This window comes from Lathyrus oleraceus, chromosome 5 (assembly GCF_024323335.1).
Source record: "Lathyrus oleraceus cultivar Zhongwan6 chromosome 5, CAAS_Psat_ZW6_1.0, whole genome shotgun sequence".
Classification (NCBI taxonomy): domain Eukaryota; kingdom Viridiplantae; phylum Streptophyta; class Magnoliopsida; order Fabales; family Fabaceae; genus Lathyrus; species Lathyrus oleraceus.
This window is the reverse complement of record NC_066583.1, coordinates 281,108,231-281,114,286: the sequence shown is the minus strand read 5'-3', so window position 1 is coordinate 281,114,286 and position 6,056 is coordinate 281,108,231. Positions and strand designations below refer to the sequence as shown.

The following is a 6,056-nucleotide window of genomic DNA, read 5'->3' as shown; positions in this document are numbered from 1 at the left end:
TTGATGACAATGAAATTCACCATATTTTCGACTCCGATTTCGCATGCATTTTAGTAGTTTTATTTTCATTTTGTTGTGTTATTACTATGTTTCTCTTTGTTTTCAGGTTTTTACTTTAATCGGAGCCCCGATCGAGAAAAGGAGTGAAAAAGAGCTAAAAACCCTAAAATTCAGCATTTTGTACTTGTGGCTCCCACTGTGGTTGGCGCCATAGACCCTGCCATAATGTGTCCTAGCTCAACTTCCCTCAACTACCACGTTCTCCACTACTTCCACTAAGGCGCCTCAGATTGGCCTTGCGGCGGGCGCCATGGCCTTGTGGCGGGCGCCACAAGAGGAAAACTTTTCCCTCCCATTTTCAAGTTGAAGGGCATCCTTATCATTTCCGCCATTTTACTCTCCTATAAATAGAGACTCAAATTCACTTGTTTAAACATCCAAACTTAGAACAGAGGCCAACTCATAGCAAAATTTGTCTCACTTAGGCATATATTCAGTATTTTAAAATGGTAATCGCTTCGCATTGGGGTGTTACCACAATTATGTAAGCGAGTCTTGTGATTGAGTCTGTAATCAAGTTTGGAGCACTTTGGAAGGAAGTTAATCCTACCACCATTTTCATTTCCGCTTCGCATTTTACTCAACCCTCCGATTGGAGCAGGTTTTTATTATCTCGCCTTTGTCTATTTATTTCCCGCACTCGCTTTACTTTTATTTATTTCCCGCACTCGCTTTACTTTATTTATTTCCCGCACTCGCTTTACTTTTATTTATTTCCCGCACTCGCTTTACTTTTATTTATTTCCCACACTCTCTTTACTTTATTTATTTCTCCGCACTCGCTTTACTTTTATTTATTTCTCCGCACTCGCTTTACTTTTATTTAAATTAATGCACTTTTATTTTACCATGTCTAACTAAATCTATAAGGTTAGAATGTAAGGATCGTAATTGAACCGATAATCCGTACAATTGTTCGTAGAAACACTTAAGGGCTATTTTAACTTTCAACTTAAGTTTTCCCGCACTTAAATTCCGTTGGGTAAGATCGAAAGCCGTCCAACGTCTTTTTAAACTTAATTGTTTTTAACTATTTCAAAAACAGCGAAAGCGCTTTGTTTAGTCCATTAGGAGTTTTTAACTTAAGAAGAAAAGAGATTTTAAAACTATTTTCAGACGTGTTTATGAGTTTAGAGTCTTGTTCGTGAGAACCTCTTCTGGTTAAGGAATCCAGGTTAAAATACTTTTCAACGTAGTCAAGATACTATATTTCTTAAAAATAGGTTTACTACTCTAACGCAATGCGTGCCTTTTTATAAGTGACAATAAAAGGGTTTGATTAGGGAGTACAACTCGGTTCTGGATACACGAAAGCGACAGTTCCTGTTAAATTAGTTCTTTTCAAAGTAGGAAATACTACCCATAAGTAGTTCTATTAACAAGTACTTGGATCATTAATTGATTATGTGAATTACATTCGACCCTGTCTTTATTAATTGAACTTTATTTAATACTTTACTTTTCATTGCACACCCTAAAAACACCTATTTTTGATTGCCTTTGATAAACACCATAACAATAGATAACGATAGATTGACACTTGGTCTCTGTGGATTCGACAATCTTTTATATTACTCTGACGCGTTCGTATACTTGCGAAAAGCACGCATCAAGTTTTTGGCGCCGTTGCCGGGGACCAATTTCGTCAAATTTCATTTCCCTGTTGTTATATCGTTTAGACTTAGGTTTTTACCCGCCGATCAATGCGAAGAACTCGCAGCACCGGAAGTTTAAGCTTAGTATACCCTCTGGCGGAACCTGAACGTTACGCTCGCGCACGTTTATTCTTTCATAGAATTAGGAGAGCTATGGCCGAAGATCAAAACCAAAGACCTCTTAAGGACTTCGCCCAACCATCCAATGAAGAACCTAGTTCTAGTATAGTAAACCCAACCATCCCAGCTAATAATTTCGAACTCAAACCATCCCTGTTGCAACTAGTGCAACAGAGACAATTCACAGGTCTCGCTACTGAGAACCCAAACCAACATTTAAAAATATTTCTTCAATTAGCAGACACTTTTAAAACCAATGGAGCTTCTCCTGAGGCAATACGTTTAAGATTATTCCCTTTTTCCCTCAGAGATAAAGCCCTATCATGGTTAGATTCCCTTCCACCCAATTCCATTACAACTTGGGATAACCTTAGAAGAGTTTTCCTTGCTAGATACTTTCCCCCGAGTAAAACCGTCGTTCTTCGAAACCATATAACTAGATTTACCCAGAACCAAGGAGAATCGTTGTTCGAAGCTTGGGAGAGATATAAAGAGTTGTTACGAGCATGCCCACATCATGGCTTACAAAATTGGTTAATCATTCAAAACTTCTATAATGGACTTCATTACAACACTAAGATGACCATCGACGCTGCCGCAGGCGATGCGCTGATGAGTAAACCTTACCTTGTCAGATTGTTATCTCCTTACCTAGTAACAAGTAATGGATAATATACTTCTGCTCCTCCTATGTTGAAGATCCTTTCTTCCCCAGTTGAGTTTGAGTGCGCATTTCCTTAGTGAAATTTTCCTTTTCCTGCTTGGCTCGAGTATTTCAGCTTTGTTTTGATCTACTCACTTCCCCCGCAGATGTCCTTCTTTCCCCGGCTGAGCCTTTCCATTGATTTATTTTCATGGAATCCCTCTAGTCCCCCAGCAGTTTTAAGTCGTAGCCTGGACTACGCACAACCCTTTTATCCCCTCAGAGTCTCTGTCTCCCCAGTGAGTTTTCCTTACGGAATGCATTTTGCTCCTGCGGACTTTCAGTCTCTCCGAATTCTTTTCCTTTGTGGCAACATTTCCCCACAAAGATTTATTTTATCACTCATATCATATGCATCATGAGGTCTCTTAGGTACCAAAATTTGTTTCTATATGTTGTTATTTAAGCCCATTCTACTGAGTCGATGCGAAGGTTTTAACCTTCATCTCCTCAGTTAGAACTTCCTTAAATAGGGGCATCTCTAAGACCTTAATTTTGACCCTAAGATCCCTCATGATATCTCATCATATGCATTTGCATTGGGATCACATCTTGGCATCCTCCTTACCTCTTATTCATTGGGTTTGCATTGGGAGAGGTCACCAAGCATCTTGTGATTGTACCATACTTTGCATTTTATCATTTTTACTAACCAAAATACCAAAATATGTCTTTATATAATCTAACTCTTTTGTAGGTAGTACACATGCTCACCTTTGATCTATCAAACTCATATATAGGGTTTAAGACCCTCATTGTAAGGATCCCAATCAAGAATTGGTCTACTATGGCTCTATACATCATATATGAATCCCCATGATCTTCACATGTTATTTTGATCAGGAAATCATAAAGAGTTTGGAATTGGTTTGCCTTGGAAACCCTAATTCATCTAGGTATCTTATGTGACTTCTTCACTAAGCTTCTTCAACAATTGATCACATATTTCAAGGGATACTTCATATTTCATCATCTTATGCATATATGATCTCCCATGAGTCCCAAAATTCAAGAGAATTGCAAGCTAGCAAGTTGGTTCATGGTGATTGACCAGAGGATTTCATCTGATCAAAAATGGGGTTCCCTAGACCCTATATCCTACAATTTTTATCATATTAAAATGATTCCAATAGAAACGTTACTCTAAATGACATTCCAAACAAATTTCATGTTGATGTCTAGAGCTAGTTTTTCTTGGAAAGTCATTTTTATGGTGAAAGATTATAGGTTATTTTGTCTAAACCCTAATTTGGAGGTCGAGTTCCTAAGACCATAACTTGCTCAATTTTTATGAGATGAAAGATTTACAAGTTTCACAGTCAAATTCAAGATGTCTAATTAAACTTTGATGTTTGGAGGAAGATCTAACTCAACTTTTATGTGCATGTGATATGAGGATACATTATAGGTCATTTTGAACCAATACCATTGAACAACTGATTTTCCTCAACTTAAAAAATGCATAACTCTTTCATATTTAATCCAAAAGAGGTAAAATGTGTGACCATTTTGAAGGACTTTGAGAGAGATACAACTTTGATAAAAGAACTTTTCTCATTTGAAGCTCACATAAAAAGTTAGCCGATGTGGAAAAAGTGAACATATGGCTTGACACTTAGACTTTTTTTTGACATGTTTGATTTTCTAAACTTCCACCTCAAACTTCATCATGATCCAAGCTTCAAATGAAAAAGTGTTCAACATGAAAGTTGTTGCTCTTGATCTAACCTTTCCAAAAAGTCATATTTCATTCAGTTTGGACAAGATTGGAATGGGTTGCGCATGGCTTGAACATGAGTGATCCTTTGGCACAAATTGAACTTTAAACTTCCATACATCATTGCCTTGCATTCCAACATGATCTCAACATTGGCAATACTCAATTATGGATCAGAAGAAGTGATTTCATGGGAATGTACATGCCCATGCACCCATGCAATACACATTTCTCTTTTTGTATTTCATTTCAAGTGTGCAAATATCAAACCATTTGGCTATAAATAGAGCCCTCTATGCTCACAAATGAGGACCCCGTGCGCCAGCTTTGCTTCCAGACCTTCAAACTCTTTCACTTCAGAGGATAATCTTGATAATTTCCATTGGAAATTGAGGTTGAATCTCATTGTTTTGAGATTCAAATCTCCAAGGATCCTGAAACTTTTCATCATCCAATTCTACTCTATCAAGTGTCCTGAGCAAGATCAAGCACAAGCAAGAGCAAGATCCATCGAATTCAGACCTGCAGTGAAGGTATTTTCCAGAATTTTTCTTCTCTTAAATTCTCACTCAATTCTCCATAATTCTCTTGGATCCTTGGTTGTCTGAAGTCCTACAAATGTAGGCAACAAGATTGAGTTGCTTTGAGGTCAAATCGAAGCAACTCAGATCTTGCACCTCAAACTTCAACTCCTTGTATCTCTCAATATACTTGGAGTTAGGATAAATTGAGGCTAGATTCGAGCTCAGAGGCATTTTTACTTTAAACTCATGTCCTTATTTTTAATTTTGGTGATGGTTGTGAATGAACCAGTCCGGTGAAGCTCACTAGAGAAGGAGACCGGAGCTTTAGCTCCGGTGGTGAGTTGGCAGTCATCAGAGCCATATGATCCATTTGAATTGATCTAATCTCGCGCGTTGGTTTGGATTATAACTTAGGTTACACATTGACTCGTGATTATGGTGGAAAGCGCCCTAGCAGCCACTTGATCTGCCACCTCAATTAATGAGGGAGATCAAGTGGTCCACGTTTTTTTTCTATTTTCTGATTTTTCATTTTATTTGGTTTATTTTCATTAATTCATATTAATTTTAATATTGATCCAAAAAATATGAGAGTTTCACCAAACAAATTTAAATAAATTCCTCTTTCATTTTCTGAATTTAAATTATTTTTTGGATCATTATTTATATTTTTCATGATTTAATTGATTTTGTGAATATTTTTAATTGTTTAAAAATAGTTTTAAGTTTCCAAAAATAATGAAATTTTTTCTCCAAGGTCCTTTGACCTTGTTTGACCGATGATAAATCTCATGGCCATTTCTTTGGTGTTTTTATGAGGTTTTAGGAATTTGACAAACCATAATTTAATTTAATGCATTATTTAATTGATTTTAATTGTTTAATTGCAAAATAAATTGTGTTGAGCTTCTAATATTGACTTGTTGAGTTTGACTTGTGTTGTTGGGCCTTGGTCAAGGTTGATTTGACTTTGTTGAGTTAAAATCATTGGATTTAGGGGATTGAGGAAATGTACGTTTCATCTCCCAAAATGAATGAATGATTTTAATTTGATAAAAGTCCTCCTTTGACCAATTTGTGTTGATTCCATTTCCCCTCCCTCTTCATCTCAATCCCCTTTTCTATTCATTCATGTCATAGAACTATCATATCTCCATATCCTAAGGCTAGTTGATTGAAAAATCAACATGAGTGTGGATGAGATTAGGTCCACCCTTTTGCATATTCTTTTTAAGTGTTGTATATTTTAGGAGCATGGTTCATAATACCATGTATCT

At 36.7% G+C, this 6,056-nt stretch overlaps 1 non-coding gene across 1 annotated transcript; it reads right to left on the bottom strand.

Annotated features, from left to right (window-relative positions):
• Positions 1–2,252: 2,252 nt before the first annotated feature.
• Positions 2,253–2,359, bottom strand: LOC127090283 (small nucleolar RNA R71). Its single transcript, XR_007791808.1, has one exon. It is a non-coding gene; the product is annotated as a small nucleolar RNA R71 (small nucleolar RNA).
• Positions 2,360–6,056: the final 3,697 nt, after the last annotated feature.